The sequence below is a fragment of the Lutra lutra genome, chromosome 11, assembly GCF_902655055.1.
Source record: "Lutra lutra chromosome 11, mLutLut1.2, whole genome shotgun sequence".
In the NCBI taxonomy this organism is placed as follows: domain Eukaryota; kingdom Metazoa; phylum Chordata; class Mammalia; order Carnivora; family Mustelidae; genus Lutra; species Lutra lutra.
This window is the reverse complement of record NC_062288.1, coordinates 106848791-106861720: the sequence shown is the minus strand read 5'-3', so window position 1 is coordinate 106861720 and position 12930 is coordinate 106848791. Positions and strand designations below refer to the sequence as shown.

At 41.0% G+C, this 12930-nt stretch overlaps 1 long non-coding RNA gene across 2 annotated transcripts in view; it reads left to right on the top strand.

The window, feature by feature from the left end:
* The window catches only part of LOC125080870 (uncharacterized), a 30988-nt gene that overhangs the window by 3704 nt on the left and 14354 nt on the right, over positions 1–12930 (top strand). The window lies entirely within an intron of this gene.

Here is a 12930-nt window from a genome sequence, read left to right as displayed (position 1 = left end):
AGGTCCAGCCATTTTGGGGGCGATCTGCAGTCTCTCCTCCTTCCACAGCAGTGATCCCTGTAGAGACTCAGGTATACGGTAGGAGTTCCTAAAATATTTTCTTTCCTAGAGATTATACTAGATTTTATTTTTAATAAATAAAGAGATATTGTTTGTTTTAACTCCTCTGGCAAAATGTGTACTTTTTTTTTTTTTAATCTCTAACAAGAGGTATGATGATTATGTCATTCCTGTTCACATTACACTAGAGCGATGAAATAACACTGATGAAAATATCTGGAGCACTGGAGAAATGAGGCGGAATTATCTTATTTCAGTTCTTTGTCTATAAAGTCATGGGTGTAACAGAAGAGCTCTGTTAAAAACTCATTTTCTGAATAGAGAATGGAGCAAATTCATTCTTTGTTGTTGAATCCAATATAGTTAGAAGCAATTTATCACTTTGGTAAAGAACAGTGTCCTGTTATGATCTAAAAACTGACAGGATAAAGATATTCATGTTAAAAATGCTGTTGATCACCATGTACCAGACATTACAAAAGTCTTGTCAGAAGCAATTAGTACATATTCATTGTATCAAAGGACTTTGATTGGGTAATGTGAACCTATTTCAGACATTTGTGATTTTTCTGCCCTAACTGAAAGTTTTAGGAGGTGTGTAAAAGCAGAAAAAACTCCAGGTCCTAGTACAGTCTCTACAATAACCTGGGGCTCAGTGCATGCTGGTTGCCGACTGCTGCTGCTAAAGCAGTTTCTCTAACTTAAATTGGTTTGTGTGATGGTGTGTTTCATAGAGAAGGAGTTGTTTCCTGATTAAACCAAGGTAAATTTTTTTAATTAAATAGTTTTTATTTAAAGACATTTACTGATAAATTAAGCAGACAGTATAGGGAATTCTCATTCCATATAAGGTCAGAATTTCCCTAATACCAAGACCAGATAAAGATATAAGATTACAAACCAGTATCCTCATGAGCACAGATCCAAATTCCTTAATACAATATTGCAAATAGGACTCAACAATGTATAAAAAGAATTATGTACCATGACCAAGTGGCACTTATCCTAGATGTACAGGACTTATTTAACATTCAGAAATCAGTTAATGTAACCCATAACATCAACAGGCTAAAGAAGAAGTTCATATGACCATATCAATAGATGCAGAAAAAGTACTTGAGAAAATTCAATACTCATTCTCAATAAAAACTCTCAGCACATAAGAAATGGAGGGGAACTCCTCAACTTAGAATACTGCAGAAACCTCATGCTTAATGGTGAAACTCTAGATGGTTTACTCCTCTGGCAAGGCAAGAATGTCCGTTCTTAGCACCTATTCAACCTCATATCAAAAGTCCTAGCTAATGCAATATGACAGGAAAAGGAAATAAAAGTATACAGGTTGGGAAGGAAGAAATAAAATTATATTTGTTGATCGATGACATGGCTATGTAGAAAATCCCAAAGAATTGGCAAAAAAAAAAAGACCCCACACCCAACTTAGAACTAATAAACAATTATAATAAAGTTCCAGGATACAAAAGCGAACCACTTTTTGTTGTTGAGTTTTAGTCTTTGTATATTCTGGATATAAAACCTTTATCATAGATGTGATTGGCAAATATTTTCTCTCATTCCGTGGGATGTCTTTTCACTCTCTTGATAGTCTTTTTTGATCCATAAAAGTTTTTCATTTCAATTATGTCCAATTTATCTGTTTTCTTTTGTTGCCTGAGTTCTTGGTGTCCTATCTGGGAAATCATTGCCAAATTCAATATTATGAAGGTTTTCCTATATGTTTTTGTCTACAAGTCTTATAGTTTTAGCTCTTATAATTCAATCTTTGATCCATTTGAAGTTAATTTTTGTGTATGATGTAAGGCAAGGGTCCTGCTTCATTCATTTGTGGATATCTATTTTTCCCAGCACAATTTTTTCAAGACTATTCCTTTCCCATTAAATGGTCTTGGCACTTCTGTCAAAAATCAATTAAACAAGCAAGTGAAAGTTTAGTTTAGGCTCTCAATTCTCTCCACTGATCTATGTGTCTATCCTTATGCTGGTACCATACAGTTTTGATACTGTAGTTTGTAATAAGTTTTGAAATTGTCAAGTGTGAGATCTCCAACTTTGCTCTTCCTTTTCAAGATTGTTTTAGCTATTCTGGATTCCTTGAAATTCCATATATGTTTTAGAATGTATTTTTCCATTTCTACAAAAATGTTATTGGGATTTTCATAGGGGATTCATCATACTGAGTCTGTGTATCACTTGAGGTAGTACTTAATTATACTAGATCTTCCAGTAGTCTTAAACCTTAATAGTACTAAACCTTAATAGTATTATCATATTTTTCTTTTTCTTTTTATTTATTTATATATTTTTTATTGTGTTACGTTAGTTATCATACAATACATCATTTGTTTTTTTGTAATGTTCCAAGATTCATTGTTTACATGTAACACCCAGTGCTCCATGTACTACATGCCCTCCTTAGTACTCACCACCAGGCTCACCCATCCTCCTACCACCTCCCCTCTGAAAACCTCAGTTTGTTTCTTGGAGTCCACAGTTTCTTATGGTTCATCTCCCCCTCCTACCCCGCCTTCACTTTGCCTTTCTTTCTCCTTATATCCTCCATGTTATTCCTTATGTTCCACAAGTAAGTGAAACCATATGATAATTGACTTTCTCTGCTTGACTCATTTCACTCAGCATAATCTCCAGTCCTATCCATGTTGATGCAAAATTTTGGTATTCATCCTTTCTAATGGCTGAGTAATATTCCATTGTATATATGGACCGCATCTTTATCCATTTGTCTGTTGAAGAGCATCTAGGCTCTTTCCATAGTTTGGCTATTGTGGACATTGCTGTACATATGGCCCTTCTTTTTTTTAAATTTTTTAAATTTATTTTCAGCGTAACAGTATTCATTGTTTTTGCACCACACCCAGTGCTCCATGCAATCTGTGCCCTCCCCAATACCCACCACCTGGTTCCCCCAACCTCCCACCCCCCGCCCCTTCAAACCCCTCAGATTGTTTTTCAGAGTCCATAGTCTCTCATGGTTCCCCTCCCCTTCCAATTTCCCCCAACTCCCTTCTCCTCTCTAACTCCCCTTGTCCTACATGCTATTTGTTATGCTCCACAAATAAGTGAAACCATATGATAATTGACTCTCTCTGCTTGACTTATTTCACTCAGCATCATCTCTTCCAGTCCCGTCTATGTTGCTACAAAAGTTGGGTATTCATCCTGTCTGATGGAGGCATCATACTCCATAGTGTATTTGGACCACATCTTCCTTATCCATTCGTCTGTTGAAGGGCATCTTGGTTCTTTCCACAGTTTGGCGACCATGGCCATTGGTGCTATAAACATTGGGGTACAGGTGGCCCTTCTTTTCACTACCTCTGTATCGTTGGGGTAAATACCCAGTAGTGCAATTGCTGGGTCATAGGGTAGCTCTTTTTTTAAATTTTTTGAGGAACCTCCACACTGTTTTCCAAAGTGGCTGTACCAACTTGCATTCCCACCAACAGTGTAAGAGGTTTCCCCTTTCTCCACATCCATTCTAACATTTGTTGTTTCCTGCCTTGTTAATTTTTGCCATTCTAACTGGTGTAAGGTAGTAGTATCTCAATGTGGTTTTGATTTGAATTTCCCTGATGGCTAATGATGATGAACATTTTCAGAAAAATAAACATTGTTAAAATGTCTATGCTGCCCAGAGCAATCTTACTTTCAGTGCTATCCTGATCAAAATACCATTGGCATTTTTCAAAGTGCTGGAACAAACTATCCTGAAATTTGTATGGAACCAGAAAAGACCCTGAATCATCAAGGAAATGTTGAAAAAGAAAAGCAAAGCTGGGGGCATCATGTTGCCTGATTTCAAGCTTTACTACAAAGCTGTGATCACCAAGACAGCATGGTACTGGCATAAAAACAGACACATAGACCTATGAAACAGAATAGAGAGCCCAGATATGGACCCTCAGCTCTATGGTCAAATAATCTTCAACAAAGCAGGAAAAAATACCCAATGGAAAAAACAGTCTCTTCAATAAATGGTGCTGGGAAAATTGAACATCTATGTATAGAAGAATGAAACTCCACCATTCTCTTATACCACACACAAAGATAAACTCAAAATGGATGAAATACCACAACGTGAGACAGGAATCCATCAAAATCCTAGAGGAGTACATAAACAGTACCTTCTTCAACATCAGCCACAGCAAATTCTTTCAAGACACATCTCCAAAGGCAAGGGAATCAAAAGTGAAAAATGAACTTTTGGGACTTCTTCAAGATAAAAAGCTTCTGCACAGCAAAGGAAACAGTCAATAAAACAAAGAGGCAACCCATGGAATGGGAGAAGATATTTGCAAATGTCATTACAGACAAAGGGGTGGTATCCAAGATCTATAGAGAACTTCTCAAATTCAACACCCAAAAAACAGATAATCAAGTCAAAAAATGGGCAGAAGACATGAATAGACAGTTCTCCAATGAAGACATGCAAATGGCTAGCAGATGCATGAAAAAATGTTCATCATCATTAGTACTATCATCTTAAGAATACTATACCTTCCAGTTCTTGAACACAAGATATCTTTCCATTTATTTATGTCTTTAAAAATTTCCTTCAGCAACATTTGTAGTTATCAGTATATAAGTCTTGCACCTCCTTGGTTAAATTTATTCCTAAATATTTTCTTCATTTTGATGTTATTATAAAGAGAATTTTTTTCTTTTTAAAAATTTATTATCATGTTCAGTTAGCCAATATATAGTACATCATTTAGGTGTAGTGTTCAGTGATTCATTAGTTGGGCATAATACCCTCTGCTCATCACAACATGTGCCCTCCTTAATACCCATCACCTGGTTACCTGATTTCCCAACTCTCCTCCCTTCTGTAACCCTCAGTTTGTTCTCAGAGTCCAGAGTCTCTCATGGTTTGTCTCCCTCTCTGATTTCTTCCCATTCAGATTTCCCTTCCTTCCACTATGGTCCTGTGCACTATTCCTTATGTTCCATATAAGCATTGTGGTCTGAAAATATGCAGAGAATAATTTCAATCTTCTGGTATTGGTTGAGATCTGATTTGTGATCCAGTATGTGATCTATTCTGGAGAAAGTTCCATGTGCGGTTGAGAAGAATGAGTATTCTATTGTTTTAGGATGGAATGTTGTATATATCTACAAAGTCCATCTGGCCCAATTATCATTCAGAGCTCTTGTTTCTTTGCTGATCTTCTGTTTAGATGATCTGTTCATTGCTCTGAATGGACTGTTGAAGTCTCCTACTATTAATGTACTATTTTCACTATGTTTCTTTATTTTGGTTATTAATTGCTTTATATAATTGTCTGAACCCATGTTGGGGACATAGATATTTACAACTGTTAGATTTTCTTGTTGGATAGACCCTTTAAGTGTGCCATATTGTTATTCTACATCTCTTACTACAGTCTTTGGTTTAAAATCTAATTTGTCTGTATGAGGATTGCTACTCCAGCTTTCTTTTGAGGTCCATTAGTTTGATAAATGGTTTTCCATCCCCTGACTTTCAATCTGGAGTTGTCTTTAGGTTCAAATTGAGTCTCTTGTAAACAATATATGGATGGGTCCTGCTTTTTTATCTAATCCGAAAACCTGGGCCTTTTGATGGGAGCATTCAGCCCATTTAAATTCAGAGTAACTATTGAAAAACATGAATTTAGTGCCATTTTATTGCCTGCAGAGCCCCCATTTCTGTAGATTTTCTGTTTCTTTCTGGTCTGCATGACTCTCAGTGTCTCTCTTTGCTTACAGAATCCCCCTTAATATTTCTTGCAGGCCTTTCTTGGTGGTCACATGTTTCTGCCTGTCCTAGAAGCTCTTTATCTCTGCATCCATTCTGAATGACAGCCTTGCCAGATAAAGTGTTCCTGGCTGCATGTTCTTCCCATTTAGTATCCTGGATATGTCTTGCCAACCCTTTCTGGCTTGCCAGTTTCTGTGGACAGGTCTCATGTTATTCTGATGTTCCTCCATCCGTATGTAAGGAACATCCTCCCCCTGGCTACTCTCAGGATAGTTTCTTTGGTTGTAAAATTTGTAAGCTTCACTATTACATATGAGGGTGTTGGTCTATTTTTATTGATTTTGGGAGGGGTCTTCTCTGCCTCTTGGACTTGAATGCTTGTTTCCTTCCCCAGATTAGGGAAGTTGTCAGTTATGATTTGCTCAAATTTACCTCATAGCCTTCTCTTTCTCTCCACCCCCTCAGGGATTCCAGGAGTTCTGACTTTAGAGTGTTTCAGGGCATCATTAATCTTTCCAACATGTGCTACTAGCTGCCTATCTCTGTGTTCCTCAACTTCCTTCCTTTCCATCAGCTTATCTCCTAGAACACTGATTCTCTCTTCTGTCTCATTTACCTTGGCTATTAGAGTATTCTAATTCATAGCATTTTTAAAATTTCACCTGGTTAGATCTCATTTCTGCCCTTAGAAATTCTATGTTGTCGCTAATGCTTTTTTCAAGCCTAGCTATTGACTTTATGATTTCTATCCTGAATTCTACCTCTGACATCTTGTTTATATCTATATCCATTAGTTCTGTGGCAGGGGACATTGTTTCTGGTTCTTTTCTTTGTTGAGAGTTCCTCCTCCTAGTCATCCTGTTGAGGGTCGGTTGAGTGAGTGAGCAGAGTCCAAAATATCAACCATGACCCAAGAAAGATACACCTAGCAAAATCTGGAGTGATCAGAAGCCACCAACAAAAAACAAGGCCAAAATGAAACACAAGAATAAAATCAAAAAATTAAAAAAAAAAAAGAAAGAAAAAAATGGGGATGGGGACCTATGAGCTCTGTGAGGGCAAAGCAGGATGTTCCAGTTGTTCCTGGGTGTATTTTGGTCTGTGTGTTAGAGGACAGACACTACATTCCCAAATTCCAAGGAGTGTAAAAAAAAAAAAAAAAAAAAAAATATATATATATATATATATATATATATATATTTCAAGATAAAATTGAAGAGAGTGAAAAGGACTAAAATGAGGCATGTATCTATAAAACATATAGGTGTGAAAAAAAACGAGTTAAAAAGCAACCGAGAAATAAAAGTTGATATAATAAGCATCTGGTTGAAATGAGATTAAGGTAAAAAGAGAAAAACAGAGAAAAAGAAAAGGAGAATTATATCTGAAAAATAACAAGTCATGAGTCAATACTTGGAGCTCCATGTACTATTTTCTCTTGGCCTTGGGATCTTACAGTTTTGTGAGAGCCATAGGGCTGTCGTCCAGCTGTTCTTCCAGCCTGTCTTCTGGGGGAGGGGCCTGCCATGCTATTTCTCAGGTAACCTTGCCTGGACAGTGTTGCTCTGCCCCCTGTTGGGGGAATGGGCTCAGTGGGAACTGATCCTGTGTGCTTTTGTTCCCTGGAGGCTTTTCATGCCTCTTCCGAGGATCAGAGCAAAAATGGCCCACACCCCAAACCTATGGCCCAGAGCAGAAAAAAACGCAGTCTGCTCTCTTTGGTAAGCCCTCAAGAACAGTCTCCACTTCTGTATGCTCCCACAGTCTCCCACAGTGTGTGCCCACAGCAACTCTCTCAGAGGTAGTCCCAGGGGCTCAGGAGTGCCATTGCCTTTTTTAATTTCAAAACCTCAAGTGGCCACAGGCTTGTGTGCACACCAGAAGCTTTTGGATCATGTCTGGGTGCTGCCCTAAAGCCCCTTCTGGGCCACTCTCACCCTGCGAGTTTTTGCCCGGATGTGGGTGCGGGTTCCAGACTTTTTCAGGCGGCTCAGGAGAAGAGCAATTATCCACTGGCTCAGAGTTTACAGTGATCTGAGCTGAGAGTCTCATCCTGGCTTGCTGACCATAACCTGCTTCCTGGCTCCTCTCCTAGGGCACTTTACCAGTTCGGGCAACCCCTTTTGCTCTGTGGTTCCTTGTATCCTGAGACCACAATGCCCTACCTAGAATTCTGCCTTTTCATTTCCTGAGGCCCTTTCAGAGAGGGATGTCTCTCACTAGAGCAGATTTCTAGGGCTCTGATTTTGCACTCCAGTGTTCTACCACTTTCCAGGAGTCAGCTTGTGGAGGCTCCCTCCCCCTTTTGTTTATCTTCTGATACCTCCCCACAGATTCATGACTCCACATGTCCTGCCTTGCAAAAAGCAGTCACTTTTCTGCTCGTAGAGATCCAGATATATAGTCTTTTACCTCAGGATGATTATGTGGGTGTTCAAAATGTTTTGTTAGATATCCAGCTAAATTCAGAGAACGAGTTGAAATGGGTCCCCTACTCCTCCACCATCTTGCCTCTCCTGGTATTATTATCTTAATTTCCTTATCAGATTTTTCATTGCTAATGTCTCTTTCACTTAAAAAAAAAAAGATTTATTTATTTATTTTAGAGAGAAAGAGAGGGGAGAATGAGTGGGGGAAGGGGCAGAGGGAGAGAATATCCAAGGAGACTCCCACTGAGTGTGGAGCCCAGTGTGGGGCTTGATCCCATGAGCTATGGGATCAGGACCTGAGCTGAAACCAAGAATCAGTTGCTTAATCACCTGAGCTACTCAGGCACCCCTCTCCTTCACTTCTGAAGTGTAATTTCATTAGATACAGAATTCTGGGTTAGTGGGTTTTTTTCTTTCAACACTTTAAATAATTACTTTCTTCTTGTTTGCATGATTTCTGAAGTACAGTCTGGTGTCATTCTTATTTTCTCCAGCTTCCTTCAAGATGTTCTCTTTTTCTTTATTTTTGCAGTTTGTATATGACATGCCTTGGCGTACAGTTTTTGGTATTTATCTTGCTTGATGTTCTCTGAGACTCCTGGATCTGTGGTTTTATATCTTTCATTAATTTTAGAAAATTCTTAGCCATTACTTCTCCAAATATTTCTTATACACCTCTCTTTCTTCTTGTATTCTCATTACAAGTATGTTAAATCTTTTGTAATTGCCACCGATTTCTTGGATATTCTCTTCCATTTTTTTCATTACTTTTTCTGTTTGAGCACAAGGTTTGGAAGCTTTTATTGATACATCTTCAGGATTACTGATTTCCTTGGCCATCAAGGCACTCTTTATTTATGCCACAGTGTTGTTGATTTCTAGCATTTCCTTGTGGATCTTTCTTAGAGTTTCCATCTCTCTGTTTACATTGCCCATCTGTTTTTGAATGTTGTTCACTTTTCCTCCTGGACCCCTTAACATCTTAGCCATAGTTTAAAAAAAATTTTCATTTGATAATTCCAGAGATCTCTGTCATATTTGAGTCTGATTCTGATGCTTGCTTTGTCTCTTCAGACAGTTTCTTGCTTTTGTTTTCGCGCCCCCCCCCTTTTGCATCTCTTTTTTGTTGTTGAAAGCCAGACATATGTATTGGGTAATAAGAACTGAGGCAAATAGGCCCCTAATGAGAGCTATACTTTAATCTGGAAAGTAGTTGTGTTATGTTTAATCTTCACTGTACTTGTAGGTGTCAAAGCTTGCATTTTCTCTAGTGTTCTTACTGGGCGCACCTCCACTGTTCTTGGGTATCCCTTGAGACTCCTTTTTAAATAGATGCTGTGCCTCCATTATCAGCTCACTGAGTTGTGACCCACTTTGATGATACTGGAGCTCTATGGATGGGGGCAAGGTGTTGGGGAGGAGAAGCATCTATAATATTATGATTGAATCCTCATTCTTTTAATGGCCTAATATCCTTGGGCTGTGACCTTTACAGAGTCCCTCAGTCCTTTTCCCCTCCCATTATGTGAGACAGGAAAACAAGCAGGGTCTCAGTCTAGGTCACACAGGCTCCAACAAGAACGCGTCACCTGAGGGCAGATCCCTAGAGCAGAGTGATGAGAAGAGAATGCTCTGGCTTTATTTCAGAATGCCTACTTAACTCTTCCACTGCCACAAACACTAGGGGACTTCTGTGAAATATTCACTGTGACAACCTGGTCAGGCTCCTGTGGGTAAAACTCATGAAAGTGTGGTGGCCCCATGGGATGGCATCTGCTGTGGTTTTTAACCCCAAAGCTCGTCCACACTCAGCACCTAGCCATTCTCAGTTGCCGTGTGGCATGTCTGCCAGTGCAGTCCCACCCAGTAAGCGGAGGTGTCTTGCGTTCCTGTCTATCTCTGGTGTTTTGGGGGGGGGTTTGCCCTGTGACCCCAGTCCTCTGGTTGCTCTAAGAAGAGTTGTTGACTTTCAGTTTACTCAGCTTTTTTCTGGGTGTGAGGGTGGGAGTGATAGGCGCAAGCTCTGTGTGTGTTGGAGTGAAAACCAGAACTGGTGAGTCTGGATAAGCTTTTGTTTGTTTGACTGTTTTGTTTTTCCTTTAACTGTGTTTTTAGCTCCTTTCATTCTCTTTCCTTAGATAGTTTTTTCCCTTTTTCCCTCATTATCTGTCCTTTTAGTCTCTCTACCCTTATTTTCTATGACCGCAGGATGTTTTTCCATGTTCACATTGTCCTCTAGTGCCTACTGTTTACTTGGTATTGCATATTTCTAAAATTTCTCTCATTTTCTCACCTTCATAAATTGTCAGGAAATTATTGAATAAATGAATTCAGATCTTCATTTGTATATTTTCAAGTTTTGGACTTTCTAAAAGAATACCCTTACCTTTTCATGAAATGATAGAACTTCGTTATAACATTTCTACCAATATGTAACTGTGCAAAGAAGAAAGTAGTCACATATGCATGCACATGTGTGTACACATACTTAACATCTCACGTCCCGGAAGTAATTATCGTGAACATTTGGTGAACATCATTTAGCTGTATTTCCAATGCACATGTACAGATAGATTGTGAAAATTAGTTTGAGATAAAGGGAATCACACTGTATTTACTATTTTAAAATAAAAATTATTGAGTTTTATTATTCGATAAAAGTTCTTTACTACTGAATTTTTGTTTCTAAAAGATTTTTCTAAAGTATAGGGAAAATTATAAAAACGTTGAGGTACTGATATCCTACTTTCATTATCAGATTTCCTTACTGAAACATTTATAAGATTAGCGAATGTCCCTTCCCCTGTCCCACTGTCATCTGTGCTATCAGGATCCTTGGGAGTGTCTTGCAGAAGGGATACTGCAAACCTGTAAAAATATGAGGCAAAGAGATTGCAAAGCTCAAATTACAAACCTTGTGTAAGATTTGGGATTCAATGTACTTGATAAAAATCACATAGAGCCATTACTGATTGAAAATCTGGCAGAAGTAGACCAAGTAATATTTATTTATTTATTTATTTATAGATTTAATTTATTTATTTGATGGAGAGAGAGAGAGATATCATGAGCAGGGGCAGAGGAGAGGGAGAAACAGACTCCCTGGTGAGCAGGGAGCCCAACGTGGGACTTGATCCCAGGACCCCGGGATCATGACCTGAGCTGAAGGCAATCACTTAAGCCACTGAGCCACCCAGGTGCCCTGATTTATTTGTTTTTAAGTAAACTCCACCCCTAACATAGGGCTTGAACTCACAGCCCTGAGGTTAAGAGTCACATGCTCTATCTACTTTCCCAGCCGGCCAGGTGCCCCAGACCAGGCAACGATTTTAGAAGAGAGAATGACAAGGACGGTAGCAAGAAGGGGCTTCAAGAGAGAAAGGTCTGCAGGCCACGGGCTGAGAGAGGCTCTTGGGAACATGGAGAAGTCTCTGGAATCATCTGTGACAAAAGAGGACGCTTTTGTTGCAGTCCAAGTGGAAGTGAACACACGTGATGGTGTAGCGTTTTGATCCAGATTGGTTGCTCAGATTAATTACAGCCGCCGTGTGTGACGCATCCGCGTGGCTCCTGGTTACGTCATCGCAGTCACAATTCTCTATGCCCTTCGTGTTGTGGAAATGAAGAAAGACCCGTCAGGTGGGGACACATGGGTCTTTATCCAGAGTGTGCCCTTCCGGGGGGTCAGCACACTCACTCGAGCTCAGTGACGCTCGGTGGCAAGCGGTGGGGGGGAGGGAGCTTCCCAGGGAGAAGCAGAAGGTGCTAGAGGGCCCTGACGGAGGTTGTCGGCACAGGGAAGCTGGAGGAGGCTAGACAGAAGTGGGGCGTCTTGCGTGGCCGGTATGGGGGTATTTGGCTTCCTCTAGCTTGTCCTGAGTGGGGACGAGGGGCCGCGTCGCTGGCCTGGTCCTGACCTCGTGGGGCCAGTTGCTGCGACTGCGGTTGGCCTCGCGGGCCGGTCGCCGCAGGTCACGGTCGGTGTTCTTGTCCCACACGGTCTGGCGAGAGTCCGTTTGTAGATTCAGTGTCACTCTTGCGCCCTTCCAGCAGCGCCGCTCTCAGCCCCGCTCCAGCCCAGAGTCCGTCTGGAACAGTCGGGTTCACTTGACTTACAGGGAAGCCTGCAGGTCGGCACTTTGGGCTGGGCTTAGCTTGGAGGTTATTTTGGTCTCAACTGGGATCACTTACGGCACGAACAGGCAATTTACTGAAGAGAAACCCCCCCGAGAGCCGTTGTTCCAGTGGAACTGGCAGGCTCTTGGCTCATCTCGGTTGGCTGGGGCGACCGGAGCAAGTCAGCCGCACTCCAGAGGCTTCCCACCCTCCAGCCGGCGAGCCCGGGCGTGTTCTTCCTGGGGATGGCGAAGCGCGAGGGGCCGAGCCCCAGCGCGCAAGCCTGTTCCAAGCCTTTGCGCCGGTGTCTGCGAAGGTGCTCCAGGCAAACAAGTCCCCTGGTGGGGCCCAGAGTCAGAATGCGCGGTCCTGCAGAGTCGCCGGGCACCGCGGGCAGGTGGGGAGAAGTGCGGACCGGGAGCCGGCTTCGCAGTCCCTCTGTCTGGTGTCTCTGCAGTCGTGCGTGCCCAGCCCTGTGCTTGGCCGCGTGACTTGCTTTGTCCAGGCAAGTGAACTTGCTGCACATAAGAAGACAACCTCGCTGACGGCTGCGCAGTAGTTCTCACA